Source organism: Lissotriton vulgaris, chromosome 11 (genome assembly GCF_964263255.1).
Source record: "Lissotriton vulgaris chromosome 11, aLisVul1.2, whole genome shotgun sequence".
Lineage (NCBI taxonomy): Eukaryota > Metazoa > Chordata > Amphibia > Caudata > Salamandridae > Lissotriton > Lissotriton vulgaris.
This window is the reverse complement of record NC_141699.1, coordinates 480417007-480433046: the sequence shown is the minus strand read 5'-3', so window position 1 is coordinate 480433046 and position 16040 is coordinate 480417007. Positions and strand designations below refer to the sequence as shown.

The following is a 16040-nucleotide window of genomic DNA, read 5'->3' as shown; positions in this document are numbered from 1 at the left end:
TCACAAATGAGTCCTGCTTTGTATGTTCTCACATTCCACATGCTGTAGGCGCAGATAAATTGATCTTTCCTGAAGAAGTCCCACCACCCGCAGCGAAATGTCTTTTACACCTGTTTCTTTGCCGCGTACATGGTCAGATACAGTTCCACTCAGCCAAAGTGGATGATGCATTTGTAAATACCACAGAGTGGGATGACAAGTATGTAACATTTAGGGTCATCACCAATCCATTGGAAATTGAAAGGAGAATGGAGGTTTACCGTGATATGAAAGTACCTGCAGACATAATGCAGGTTTGGGAACTTCACTATAAGAAACTAGGGTACTTCACCTTCCCAACACCCCCATCGAAATGCCACTCACTTGAACATCACCGATGTAACCACACCCATGACACATGCCCTTGTCAGTGGAGACCTATTCTACACCTGAAGGCCAACATTTATTTCAACAACAAGTGGAATGGTCCACATGACTTAATATGTAAGGCATCCTCCTTAGGTAGCACAACTATAGGACAAGAGCACAAATATAATTTAAATAAGGAGATAGAGAGGGAGTGTGCTGAGATATGGGGTAGGGAAACTAGAAGATACACGTCCAATGAGGGTACACCATACAAACTGAAAAGAGCATACAAGCTAAAGTCTCCTCTCCTTTGCTTCCTAGGTAATGGAACGGTTCCTGTGGGTTGGAATACTAATTGCAACAGCACTAGTTTTAATTCGAACATGAAGTACGGCACATCTATCCTCATTGGCATCTATTGGATCTGCGGAGAAAATCTGTATCTGCAGTTGCCTCCCCACTGGCAAGGACTCTGTTCCATTGTGACGATGCATGAATGGCATCTCGTCGTCCCAGCCACAAACATTTCCCACATCCATGCACACCCAATGGCAGGTGATGTCACCCTGCTCCACCACCGAAAAAGAGAAGTCAAAAAGTACTCCTCAGATGACACATCCCATGAGGTTCCGGAAGATTTCAACGATGCTGAACTTTACTTTGGGGGAGTTATCCCCATGTTCCAGACCAAAGCCAATGCTCGAAGGCTCCAAGTAACGAGATATGAACTGATGCAGCTTGTTAACAACACCCGTGATGGGTTCAACGCCGTGGAAGAAGAACTACGACCTTTGAGACTCATGGTTCTGGAACAACGCTATGTTCTAGACCAGTTAATTGCGATGAATAGTGGTGGATGCGCCAGAATGGGAAGGTCGTCCTGCTGTGGCTTCATTTTGGCCGATGATGCTGATAGCGGAACACTCACAAGGGCCATTGAGGACTTGGACAATTTGGGGAGACAGATGCCTGAGGATGGAAGTGCAAAAGCAGATGTTTTAAGTAATTGGTCCAACTTGGACTGGATGCCTTCATGGCTATCTGCAGTACTAAAATTTATAATGCCTATGTTATGTGTGCTTGTAATTGTGTATTTTGGAACACAGATTATGTTGCATTATGTTAGAAGATTAAGGTCTAAGAAAGTTGAGATGAACTACACAGGTATACGCAGGGGACAAGGGGAAGATGTAGAGATAGCAGTGTTGAACATAGAGCGTACCATCCCTGACGTTCACTTAGCGCAGGTCCCCTCTGAAAGTCAGTACCTCCCTATGAGACCATGTGTAAGAGATTAGAGGGACCAGATGAGGATTTAGGAACAACTTCTTCATAAACTCGCCCTGGCCACTTCCCCCATCTCCAGCTAAGTATGCAGTTCGTATGATGTTTGATTGGTTCAAATATGAACCAGAGGGGGGATGACAGAGGGAGAAAAATTCACTGCATAGTTATCCTAGGACACTCTTATCACTAGCTAAGCATGAACCCTGTGTAGGCCCTGCTGTTTAGAAGTTATAGGCCTCAGTTACATTGGCCTAAGCACTGCCATTTTCTTTCAGCTTTAACAGAAGCAGAAAGCGGGTCTGACCCAGCCTTCTGCCAGCTCCACTTATGCGAAGCCTCGCACTCCTTCGAGGCCCCCATCCCACTGTATTCTAGGTTAACGATCATTAAAGTTCAAGTTCCTTCTTATTCTTGCAACACACCCCAAGCACCCCACCTAAAAGCTGTGAACGGAGAAAAGGGAAGTTCCCACCACAAGCTACTTCTCAAGCCTGTCCGATAAATGAGGATAAATGTGGCAAATCAGTATCACAGACTGGCACATAAACGCATGAATGGAATCCTTCAAAGCAATAATAACACATTTCTGATTAATGACAAACTTCCAGTCAGAATGGCAGGAAATCAGTCTAGGCTGGCGTACGTGCCACACAATTACGAGAAGGGGCCACATTTACAATTATGATGGGAAGGTACCAGGCAGGGGCGTGAGAGGCGATAGAAGGATATGTGGTTCGAGGTGACGTGATATGGCGTGACCATAGGTTTCTCACCCCTGAACAATATAAAAGGGTGGTCCGCCAGATTATCGTTGAACTACTCCTCCTTTGCACATGGGTGGCGGACAGGAGTTTTTCCCAGGGGTTACTCGCGATAGCCCTTGTTCCATGTACTTAGGTTCTGCTCCTCCATTGTATATTCTGCTGTAATGAGATGCTTTTTCCTTGTTGCATTTAAAGTTATATTTCACTATTTGAAATGTTATGTTTTCTGTGACCTTGCTTTATCTCCACTGCATTTAAGGTGTTTAAACTAGTACTTTCAGGATATCTTACATACAGTGGTGAATGTGCCCAATAATATGTGCTTAACCTTTTCTATGCATTATGCCGCAGAACTCACCAGTGTTCTTAGAGTATAGTCTCTCTCTCTCATAGCAGCTGTAAACTGTACTTTGTAAGTTCAAACTGGTCCATGCAACTTTCTAAAGAATGCTAGGAGCATGATCAAGTACTATGTGGTTGTAATGTTATCAATGAATATTTCTAGAAGCTGTGTCTTCTAATAAAACTTGTTCAACTTTCAGAAACAGTCTCCAAGGCTCGTATATCCGTTTCTTCCTGTTTTTAGAGCAAGAGTTCCAGGACTACCCCGGTTTTAAATTAAGCTGTCCCATTTCCCTTAGTTCTCTCTCACGGTCTCCCCAGCGCGGCTTCTGAGCTGCTGCGCCAGGCCTCCTGACCCCTCGTGCCCACAATTAATTTTCCCTCCGACAGTAGTGGAATGGGTTGTAAAGGTAGTTTCAAATAATTTGTTGTAATGGCATGCTTTGTAATGGAATGCGTTGTAATGGATGTTGCGGTGTAAAAAATGCGTTGTAAAGGTATGCATTGTAAAAGTATGCATTGTAACGACATACATCCCTCTCACGGCAACCCAATGATGACACCACAAATAGACTCCACACAAGTTTTATAAAAACAAGTATACATTTTATATTAAAAGATATACGATAGGACCACACAATATAAATTTAACATATGTATATGTGTACTATCTATCCTGACCGGTTGTTAGGCCAGCCAGCCCTTGTAAGTTCTGGCGGTATTAATGAGCACTCCTAAACATTCTCCTGTAATCCTAATATCATGTTATACAGTTCGTAATACTAGAATCAGGCACTTATGTAATGTACAAATAATATAAGGCGTAACGCAGCAATCAGACACTCTGCCATGTAAAAAGAAAGCAATTCGTAACGCAACAATCAGGCACTTTGCAAGGTAAAAATAATCCAATACGTAATACAACAACGCGGTACGTTGTTATGCATAAGTAAGGCAATGCGTAATACACTAATCAGGTAGTTCATTATGCAGATACAATGCAATGCTTCATCCGACAATTAGGTACTTTGTTAGGCAGAAATAATGCCATGCATCATACACTAATCAGGTAGTTCGTTAAACAGGAATAAGGCAATGCGAAATACTCTAATCAGGTACTCCGTCATGCAGAAATTATACAATGTGTAATACGACAGTTAGGTACTCCGTTATGTAGAAATGGAATAATGTGTACTCAGGCACCAATCACTGTGCCTTTGGCGGTCTATCCGCCACTCCTTCTGACTTGCAGTCAGACTCCTAACAGTTGCCCCCAACACGGGTACGATGTAATCCAAAAAGTGCAGCTCTGCACTCCGGCCCCTGTACTGCCACTCCTTTGGCAATATGAGCTGTGATACGAGCCAAAGCAGAGGCTCGTGCTGCCGGAATGAGAGAGGCCGAGAGCGTATCCCTCTGAGCCCGCACCCCATCCCAGGAGTTGACACACGGAACCTGGGGGGTGAAAACTCACTCACCTCTCCTCGTCCAGAGGCTGGGCCTCCAATTGATTCCGTGTGAATTGGCAACTGCATGCTCGGGCCGGTGGCTCAGCTCCTCCAGGGCTGCCAGTCCGGGCCACTATGATGACGAAGATCTCAGGCTGCCACAGGGCACATGCACACAGCATCGCTGAGACTTCCTTGAGCTTAGGGTGCACAATCACCGGGCACTCCACACGAAGGTTTCATGCTGCACGAAGATCACGCACACAGCATCGCTGAGACTCACTGAAACTCCGAGTGCACATTGACAAGGCAAATTATCACGAAGGACACACAGTGCACAAAGCACACCCACACAGCATCGATGAAACTCACTTGGATTCCAGTGCAGACAATAACAAGGTAAATCCTCACGCAGATCTCATGCTGCACAAAGCTCACGCACACAGCGTTGATGAGACTCACTTGGATTCTGGGGCACACGATAACTGGACAATCCTCACAATGGGGTTCATCTGCAAAAAGCACACGCACACCGTGTCGCTGATCCTTGCTTGGACTCCAGGTGCCCACGATCACAGGGCACACCTAACGAGGGTCTCAGGCTGCATCAATCACGCACACACAGCGGCGCTGAGACTCTCCTGGAAACTTTTGTGATCCTGTGTTTCTGCAACAAGGAGCCAGCTCACCTTGGGCCCTTTGGTATAAGTTACTTCAGGACACAGCAAAGTACTTTAAAGCAGGAGAACACAGCACACAGCAAAGTCCCTTTAGCCTTTCTTTGATTAAAATAACAAACTGCAGGCAAGCCCCAGAACACACAGCAAGGGTCAGTCCCTTCCTTCAGTCTCTTCAGTTGTTTCTTTCTTGGCAAAGGTTCCTCTTTACCATGAAGTAGTTCCAGTCTTATTCAATCTTGATCAATCCATTCTCCAAAGTTCAGAGGCTTCAGCTCTCATAGTTAAACCCCTTAATGGCTTTGAAGTCTTTGTGTTCAGGGGGCACTGACCTCTGTTCAAACCAGTTCTGGGTACCTCCCTGCCAGTGACACCTTCATCCTTTGATTAGTGGGGGTCTGGATTCTCAATCACTCAGCAGGAGATGGGTCAATTGTTTTATAGCAGCAACCTAGGCCTCTTTGCCTCTAGTAGCTACTCCTCCCCATACACTCCAGATGCAGGTCAGCCTGTTGCTGTCTCACCTCCTCCCCTGGGTCAATACATTCCCCAGATCGTATTGCTTTCAACTCTGGACAGATAACACACAACCAGGCAGAGACACATAGAAATGTTAGTGCACAAAAACCCAGCCACTTCTAAAAGAGTGGCTTATAAACACACAATGCAAAAAACACCTTCATAAAAAGATGTGGTATTACATTGTGACTACAGGCATACTAAACTTCACCTCTCCATCTTAAGCCTTTGGGAAGATAGGCTGGAAAACATGTTACACAGCCTTCCCATTCTATCCTAAGAGCAAAATAGCCTTTCAACAGTGAAAAACGAATTGGAGATTATTTCACTGCCAGGACATAGTCCACACCTTAGTATATGTCCTATCTTTCACATGCACTGCACCCTGCCTATGAGGTACCCTGGACCTACCATAGGGGTGTCTGATGTGCATAGAAAGGGAAGGGTAATGTCTGGCAAGTGAGTGCACTTGTCAGAACAACATGGCAGTTTAACAAACTGCACGCAGGCACTGCAATGGCAGGCATGAGTTCCCTTTTTAAGTCTACTTGTTTGGGTGGCACAATAAGTGCTTCAGGCCCACCAGTAGCATTTGCATTACCAGCCCTGGCACACATAGTTCACTTTACTAGGGACTTTACTAGTAAGGCGCAAACATACCAATCATGGACAGCCAATTACCATTACACTTTACACAGGGAGCACTTGCACTTTGACACTGTTTAGAAGTGGCAAAGTGTCCAAAGCATCTAAGTTGGCAACACCATGTCAAAAAAAGGTCTAGGGGAAAGCAAAATGTTTAGGGAACTTTAGCCAAAAAGGGCCAAGTCCTACACCTCCCAAGGAATATTGTGTCATAATCATAACGATTTAGTAGGACATTAAGGCTTTCAAAGAAATCAGGGTTGTCCATGTTAGGTGCATATATATTAAGGAAAAGAACCAATGTACCTAATAGTGTGCCCAGCACAAAAAAGGTGCCTTCCATGTGTGTCTGTTATGGTCTCTTTAAGCGTAAATGGGAGGGAGTGATCAATAAGAAAACAGACCGCTTGGGAGTAGGTACTGTAACTCGCAAAGAATCTAGGAGATCCCCTGGAGGACGTGAAGGGGGGGGGGTTCCCTGTACGGGGATATGAGTTTCCTGCAAGAATGCTATTTTCACATTATGTCTCCAGAGATATGCCAGTACTAATTTACATTTCCTTGGATTATTGAGCCCCCGCACATTCCAAGTAATGAGATTAACATCCACCACTTTCGCTACGGCCATACCCAGATATAAGGAAGGTTGTACCTGCATAGCCAGTAATAAGAGTACCAGGCATAAGAAACAGAGAAAGGAGACCTACAGGGGGACATACATAAGGAGGGATACACAAAATTACAATGCACTAAATTAAGAGATAACACACCAAACAGATATCTCAAAACCCACCCACACCTGGGCTCAAAGTCCCCTAGAACATTATCCCTCCCCAATCAACCCCGAAAAGAATAGATAAAGAAAAACCCCAATAGAAATTGAATCGGAGTCATTCTATGGATGCGGGCAACGCCTCGGACGTCCAATGCCCACATCACAGACTACGTAACTTTTGCAATGTAGGAAAATCGAAACAGTAGAGAATTTCTAAGTATGTAAAGCCATTATCAGTATAAAGACAATATTTTGGTATCCAATAATGACCTTAGTTGATAGACAAGTGCTACAAACAAGTTTCTAGGCCCTCAATCCGCAGTGAAGAGGGCAGCGCTAGCGGCCAGCTGCCTATTCGGGGAGGAATGTCCCCAGGAATGTGCCGGGCTCCTACGGGTCGCTTCCTGGCATTGCTTGCAAAAAGCCAGGGTGTCAGTGGCGTTCTTAAAGAAGCGGGGTTTACCGTCCACCATTACTCTAATTTTTGCTGGGTAGAGCAGGGTATATTTGAGAAACAGCACACGAAGATGACGCTTGGCTTCCATACATTTTCATTGGGCTTCCTGGACGGCAATAGTATGATCAGGGTAGAATGAAAGTACAGTCCCCTGGTATTGCACTGGGGATTTCTCCCGGGCCAGGCAGATTATTGTATCCCGGTCCCTGTAGTTGAGCAGGTGTGCTATAATGGCCGCGGGGTGGGGGCTGCAGGATCGATGCGCCAGCTCAACCACGGAATTTCCAGAGAGTTGTTTACTTCCAAATAGTTCCTTCCGCATGTTTTCAATGAAGGGTTCTGGGCAGCCCATGTTTGTGGACTCCGCAAGGCCCATAATGCGGATATTGTTTCTACATGATCTGGTCTCCAGGTCTTCATTCTTGATCGCCACTGATTTTAGCAGTGTTTGACTTGGCCCTTTTTCCCTAAAATGTTTTTCTTTTCCCCCCAAGCCTTTTTCCATGTGGGAGAAAATACCTGCTGCGCAATGGCGTCCGCAGATTTATTTGTGCTGTGGTGAAGAAATGATAGTTTTAAAATGGATGCCATGGCTCTGTGTTGTGCCGCCTGACTGAGGTAGGTTACCAGTCTAGTTGTTTGTTTGCCAGCAACCCCAGCTTTTGGAGGGAAGCCTGGCAGGCAAGGTGCTCTACACCTCCCCCACAGTGACAGTTGGGACTGGAACTACCATAGAGCCTTCTAGAGGCTTCCAGTTCTTTCTGGTAGGTGGGAGGAGGGGTGTTTATGTCGAGCAGTAGAGATGCCATGTGCTTAGACTGAGGGTGGACTGGAATGAGAGGGGACACTCTGCCAGGAGGTACCGCTGCATGGCCTGTGTGCTGGCCCCTGAGCTCATCTGTACCCCTCTGCTGTCCACAGGGCCAGTGAGAGCCTTTGCTGGAGTGAAGACTGCTATGTCAGGAGGAGTGCCACTTTCTGGGAGATGACTGCTTCTAGGAGCTGCTGTCCTGTACTGATGAGTGCCCACTGTCTGCTGATCTTGCCCAGCCTGGCCTGCCTGCTCTGCTGCCCTAGCGCCTGGTGAGTGCTATACTTTGACTTTCTGCACTCCAAGGAGGTGAGGAGCGTGGGCGCTAGTCCTACGGGTGGGACCCCGGGAACTGTGAGTCACCTAGCGCCTGGTGAGCGCCATATTTTAAGTGACTGTGTTGCTCTGCCTGCACTCTAGCACCTGGTGGGCACTGTTTTCCTGATTACCAGAAGAGGTACCCTATCTTCTGTCCCTGAAGCTTCTAGTGGGACCTAGTGCCTCACAAGCGCTATACTCAAGGTGCCAGGGGGAGAGGAGCTGACGCCTGCAGTGATGTGCTGTCAAAGCGCTATATTTCAATTCCCCTGCGTATGTTCTGCATTGTGATGCTGCCAGAGTGCCTTATTCGCATCGACTGTGCTCTGCTTGCTGCTAAGGTGCTACAACTGTGCCCAGGAGAAGAGGAGCGGACGTCTGCAGTGCCGGGATTCTAAAGCACTATGAGGGGATCCCGGCGTGTGGGATTCCCCCCTGCCTGCTTGGTTGGCAGTGGGCAGCTGCCACGTATTGTGAGCATTGTACTCCTCAGGAGAAGAGAGAGAGGAGTGAGAGACACTCCTGCCCTGCCCCAGTGCTTTGCGTACTTTGCTTTTGCTGTTTTTTCAGCCAGCCCTGACTTTGCAGGACATAGGGCATTTGAGCCCCGGAGAGAGGCCAGTTGGCCTGGGGCCAGTTTCAGAGTGTTGTGCCCCCGATTTGGGCAAACTGTGTTTATGCTGGAGAGGCCTATTGCCCCATATGATTTCTTGCATAATATTGTTGCATAATGCATTTGTACATAGGATGATACCTAATGCTTTTCCCTCCAGTTTGCAGTGCTGATTTTGGGCCATTGGTAATTTGAGAGCCCCCGAGTAGGGGCTCCCAAGGCGCAGTAGCGCCAGAAGCGAATATGCAACTTTGGGGCAGCTATTCCAGGTGTATTTGCATCTGGTGTCCTGTTAATGTTGTTTTTGGCTCATTTTGCTGCCCCCTACTTCAGGCCCAGGGTGGCCCATGCTAATTTGAGGCCTCAGGTCATGCCCCAGACTGTTGGACTTGCCAATATGTTTATGTCTAATGATATTGCTCCTATGACTCAGGTTTAGGTCTAATGTTTTCCTGCCTATGGAGTTGCCAAATGCTACTATGTGTATGCCTATACTAATGTGATTGGGCCTAATGCAGGATGAGATTTATGCCCCATGTACTTATGTCGCTGCTGATATGATGCATAACATGTTATATGCTGAGGGTGGACTCACACCTTGATTTATGCTGATGAGTTTATGCCTCATGTCCATGTGGTTATGCACAATGTACTAGAGTTTTCATGCCTGCTGTTATATGCCTAATGTTTTTCTTCCAGGTTTGAGCACAATGTGTTTATATGCCGACCTGACGCATTATTCTGGGCCCCTTATTTATGCTTCATGCTAAGGAGGATGCCTTATGTTTAGGCCTGATACTTTTAACAAGGTCGCCCAGGTCATGATCTAGCCAGAATGTCCTGGCTGTTATATATGTAGTGATCGACTTTACCTTTATTCTTCACCCTTCCATTTACCCTAACTGTACGAGCGATGTTTCTGGCAGTGGCCCGATTGGCGATGCCCTGTAAATAGTCCCCATGTAAATCATTACCTAGTGCCGGCTGGCACAGTTTGTAGGCACCTGTGATTCCCTACTGAAGGGTTGATCTTAGAATACACATACTTTTTTCACCCAAACTGGTGTGGTCTCTGTTTGTAGTGTGCCTTGGGTGTCGCCTGTGTGTGCTGTGTGGATGTTTTCACATTTCCTCTGGATTTTGGCCCGCCCGCTCTGCTCCACGCTACCCGTTTCTAACAAGCAGCATCTCCATCCGTTCAAGCCTTCGAGTCGTGTCTCGAATCTTGTCTTCCTGGGCCAATATTCTCTGTTCCGCCTCATCAAGCCAGGTATTGTGCCCATCCAGTAGCTTCCCCATCCTGTCAAGCCTGGAGGTCAGCATATCGAATCGTGCATCTATACCACGGAACCCCGCCCAGAGCTCCGCCATTATAGCAGCAGTCCCATCCAAGGCTGGGAAGGCTCAGCACGTTCCTGGCCATCCTCCCTCTCAGGATTATGATCGGGCCGTTCGTAGGTATCCACTTTAACGAAGTTGAGCTTGCGTTGTTCAGGGTCTCCTCGACCCATCTTTGCAGTTCACAGCAACACAGGTGGCAGTAGCAGTCGGCAGCACCAGGGCCGGCTAGCAGAAGCAGGGGAGAATCAGGCCGCTCGCACCTATGAACTTTCCGGTTAACTCACATGTGCGAGTCTGACTGGGACTTCAACAGGACAGGGCAGGGCACCAGTCCCCTGTCTGCTCACGCCCGCGATAATCCCCCAGCAGTCTTCAAGTAGGCCACAATAATGGTCACTGGGTAGTCAGCTATGGCAGCTCCGACCCTGTGCATGGGGGGTGATGTGGATCCCTCCCCACTCGTCCCACCCCACAAGGCCCCTGGTGTACTTCAGCGGGGGTGAAAGTGGTGATCCAACCCAGCTGCTCCACAGTTGTGTGTATCTGCCACGTGGAGCAGGTAGTTATGGCAGGGTTCACAATCCTTCATCTGATAGTGGCAGTAATATGGGTGTCCGCCAAGATCAGCTCCTCCAGCAATGGCCCCAGATCGAGAGTCCTCCATGCTGCTCAGCAACTCTGTGTCTGCTAGCTACACCGCTCCTGTGGCATCCGGAGAATCCAGTCACTTCCAATGGGGGGGGGAGGGGTAAGGGTAGGAGGCTCGAGACACCTGTAGAGGCCCACCGCAGCTATCAGGACAAACACCGAGGGAGACAAGCGGTGTCTGGGCCAAGCCCGCTGCTTCCCCTCCCCCTCACTCATCTGTCCCCTGTGTAGGCAGCCTCCTTTAGGCCGATCGACAGCTCAGGCCGCGCTCATTTTGCCTCCGCAACAGTCGTGACTCCTCAGGGATGTTTTGAGACCCGGCGGAACTCTGCCGCTCCAGCCTCAGGCTCACCCATAGACCCTGTCTCCACTGGGCCTCCGACGAAGGCCGGGCCTCCACCTCGCTCCCATCAATGGCACAGCTCGTGTTTCAGAGTTGAAGAACTCCTCGTGCCGCGTCCTCCGGCCTCAGGGGGGAACTCGACACATCCCAGAGAGCTTCCGTGGCATTTTCAGCGTAAGGCAGCCTGAGATTAATGTTGTTTCGATTATTATTTGTGCATCGGGCGCCGGAGCTTTAACGCTATGCAGCCATTGCAGTCAAAGGCTTGGCCACGCCCCAGATATCTTGTTGAACAGCTACCTGCCACCATGTAAGATGACTTTTGTCATTTGAGGATTGAATATCCATTGTGATACAGCGTCAGATGAATCGGATAGGCGCCTACCACATAGTGATAACATGCTAAAAGACAAGGGTTTGTGGTTATCCTCTATTTTATCCCTGAATACCATGTAATGTAATGTAATGTAATGATGTCTTGTAAAGCGCATGAATCACCCCACATGGGGTATCTCCGCACTGTAGACCGCTGGGGAACCTGTCCTGGCTTTCCCTGTGAGATGGACCCTGCTGGGTATCTCCAGGGTGAAACCACTTCCACGTTATGCCACAGACTTAAATCAACCAAAATATATTCAATGAAGCTCATACAATTTAGTTTATTAAATGTAAAAGCCCCTTTTTTTTTATCTGACTTAGTCCTACTATTAGCTGCCCTAGTCCCTAATTCCAATGAGACAGCCTTCAGTTGTAAAAGCTGCTTGTGGCCACCTTTTAATTGGGGCTAAATCCAGCTGGGGATAGCCCATTTCTCATCTTCCTTGTTGGTTACCCTTACATCTTCCCCGTCCAAGGGCTCAAAGGAAGTATTGCAGTCCCCGGATAGGATAACATGAGATTGGTTCTGGTACCCTTACAGGTAAGCCTTGATTGTTTGTTGCATTTTAGACCCCATGCCACCTTTGACCCCTCTAGCATAGATGTTATTGATGTCTACAGTGGGGTTCTTTTTGCACGTTATTTTAATACCTAAGATATCTGGGCAATCTATAGCTAGTTTCTGGGTTATACAGTTGAGATGTGCTCTGATCCAAATTAATAACCCACCAGAAGGCCACCTAAAATAACTTGTTTTGCCTGGGATATAGCATTTAGAAATTCTGCCTTAAATTATCAATCAATACTCTACATTTCTTGAAACAGACAGATGTCAGATTTTACAATAAAGTCGTTCCATGCAGGTAGTGCAATTTTGGACTCAAGACGAGGTTAACAAGAGAGGTCGTTCTGCTACTGATGCAGTGGTGGTTAAGCATGTCTGTAACCAAGGTAGCTTGTTTAAGAGACTATGCTTACATTAGTCATAAGAGGACTTAAAACTAGCGGCCACCCACTCAGATTTGCCCAAATGGGGCTGCAAGTGGTTTCTGGGGGAATGAGACACGCCACTGGAAGAAAGGTGCTCAGTCAATGCAGTCCATCTATTTCACTCAGTGGGGAAGGGCCAGCTGCAAGAAGTAGAGAATTGTGCGGGACAGTGGTCAGCAACTCACCTGCCCAGTGGTATTTAAACTGGATTTTATAATTTTTAAAATGGCTAGTCCTAACATTAACAGCCATCAAGCTATCTGTTAGCTTCCAGTCTCTAAGGGTTAGTTCAATGCTATCAAAGTTCTGCTTGTGTGCAGATAATCTTTTGGTACTATGGATATGTTCCTGGATGACTGATATACAACCCCTCACATGACTTATCCAGTGAATAGCTTTATTTTTTAATGAATCCCACCCTTTATTTCTAATGTGAGGCAGACGTTTGGGTACATTGACCTTGTAAATAAAGGGGAAAATTGAGGAACTTCTTGTGCTGGAAAGAGAATTAGCCAGTCAACTGGCAATTGTTATACTGTTGTCTTTTATTGTTATTGTTACCTAATAGCCCTTCAATTATGCAATCGCTACCTAGATTGAGTTGATCAATGGAAAGTGCCTATTGAACTAAATTCACTAGGGGCACTGATCTGAGGGTGCCTTGGATTATGTCTCTAGCTTGTCTTGCATGTTTCTTTTGGTTACTAGTGATAGAGCCTAGAAACTAAAATTCTTTATAAATGATGGCTCAATCCACTATCCCACTTACTAATCAATACCAGGCCCATAAACATAGTGAATGAGGTGAATGGATACTATATGTTGTATAACTTTTAGCAATAAACTATCTACAATAAACAAGACCAGCTTGTCATTTTAAAAAGTTTATTAAAACATATTTAAGGAAACTTAGGTTTGGAACTTTATTAAGCAAGCATTAGAAAAAGTCATATAAGTTTTATTCAGCATTTTATAAAGTGATAATATTATTCATTAGCAGAAATAAGTGAAAAGGAAGAGCATTTCCAAAACCTAACTATCTCTCAGTCGCTACCCTCATCGCCTGAAAACAAAGTCTTAAAAGTTACAATTCTTACGTGTAATCATCGGACAGCAGAACACGTCCTTCTGGAATCAAGAGCGTAAGCCAAAAGTTTGCAGCTAACGCCTATTCTTATACTCTAAAAAAGCTGAGCTAACTATTTTTCACATTCCAACAGCTGAATTCTGGCTCTCCATTGGCTGAATCACCTCACGCCACAGTAAACTGTGACATCTTCCACCACGAGACCAGGCTTTACACAAAGTCATTGTCCATGCACAGAATCCTGGCAACAGTTCCATAGTCCGCTACATTTTGTAGCAAAAATGTTCAAGCAATACAAAATCTTGTCACGTCTCTTCCTTTTAGCCTTGAGCCAGACCATTCTGAACTTTCGTGGCACATCCAAACCCACTCCACAGAGTTGACTTTAGCAGTTCATTTTTTGAAGCTTTCAAAATAAAAGTTTGTAGGCTTGTCATCTTTTTTTTCAAAATAACTTTCTCCTGTGGCTTAGCATCAGTAGGCCTCTTTTAGAAGGCGTCAATTTTCTGCGCCACTTTTTGCCTGCGACCCTGCGCCACTTTCAGCCTGCGTCACTTTCCAGAAAACTATTATTTAAACAAACACAAAAGAATAATTAATTCAGGTAAAACAAATCCTTCTGTTACCCACCCTTTCCCTGCTAGTAATTAACCCATTAATAAATGACAACTAGCAAAAGCAAACAAATAAAGCAACACATATAATAACTACCATTCTTCATGTAATTCAGCTTTATGTTTCTGAAAGAGTAAAAAGATGATTAAATAATACACAGACAGACAAACACAACATAGGACATACATGTAAGCACATATAAAAGCACATGCCATGAATGATCAGCTGCATATTAATAGTGACAAAGACAATAGGACAGACATAATAAACAGGACAATATTAATAATGTGTTACAAAAACAGACTTGCAATTGCAACAAGAGCACATTTAGTTTCCCGCGTGTTCATGTGTGGTGCAAACTTAATCTAGGTTGGATTAATAAAACAAATCATGCAAACACTCATTAATGTATTAATTCAAATTATGGGAGTATGACATCACAAGCTTGAATAAAATATTTTCTAAAGCTCGCTCTATCAACTCCCTCATCTGGTGATTTCAAAATCACCAAACAACACCCAAAAATTTTAATTAAAATTTTATCTATTGAACATGTTTCAGGCTTACTCAGGATTAGTATTTAAGCTCTAATTTCATCTATATTTCTGCAACTCTCATAATTAGTATTGAGTCCTACATTCTACTAATTCTATATCCTATACCCTTTCTTTATTCAGCTAAGTTGGATCCTTTCCACCTTTGAATCCCCAACCCCCAATGAATTTAGGGAACTAAGTTTTAAATTGCATAACTACATTTTGAATTGCACCAACAAAACAAATATCAATCTAAGTATTATAAAATAAAACAAAAAAAACAAAAAGTAAATTTTTGAAAATTCTTGAAAAATTAGTACATAGTATATATACCCCCTCTTTTTTTTTTTTTTTTTTTTTTTCAAACTAAAACATGTTTTCTTCGACCTAGTGTCTTACATAGAAGTGTTTCCAGCTAACACAATTTCTTCGACCTTGAGTCACTCTAACATAATTTCTTCAGCCTTATGCCAAAAATAAATCTCAATTTAAAGAAAACTAACACAATGTCTTCAGCCTTATGCCAAAAATAAACCTTAACTTAAAGAAAACTAAACTTAGTCATTGTCACCATTTTTGACTGCTACTGCACTCCTCAACTATTGGAGTGATAGTTATGTAGGCCCATTCTGGAGACTTGTATTTTACATTTGGTCTCAATGGTCTTTTGCTTTTCCTGGCAATGATTTCAATGTTCTCCTCAGCTTGCTCTTTTTTGTCTGAATCACTCTTCTGACTTGACACTTCATATTTGAACTTTAAATCTTTAGGCCAGACATCACCTTTAGGCCAGACATCACCTTTAGGCCAGACATCACCTTTTCTCAAGAGTTTCTTCTCAGGCTTGCTTTCTTTACATTCAGCTTTCCAAGCCTTTTTTCTGAATTTTCTTATCTCAGACTCTTCACTCCCATCTGTAACATTTTCTGAGACTTTAAATCTGTACCAAGGAACTTCTTTACTCGGCAGCTTCACTCCGTAAGAAACATCATCCTTACAGCTGGTACTTGGTAATTCTTCCTCTTCTTCAGGGATCACCTTCAGCTTCCCAGTTTCAGGATTCTTGTTCCCGCACACAGAGCTACTCTTCTGCTTTTC

General features: G+C 45.0%; 1 pseudogene; it reads left to right on the top strand.

Annotated features, from left to right (window-relative positions):
• Nucleotides 1-248: 248 nt before the first annotated feature.
• Nucleotides 249-1684, top strand: LOC147680001 (syncytin-2-like; annotated as a pseudogene).
• The last annotated feature ends 14356 nt before the right edge of the window (nucleotides 1685-16040 follow it).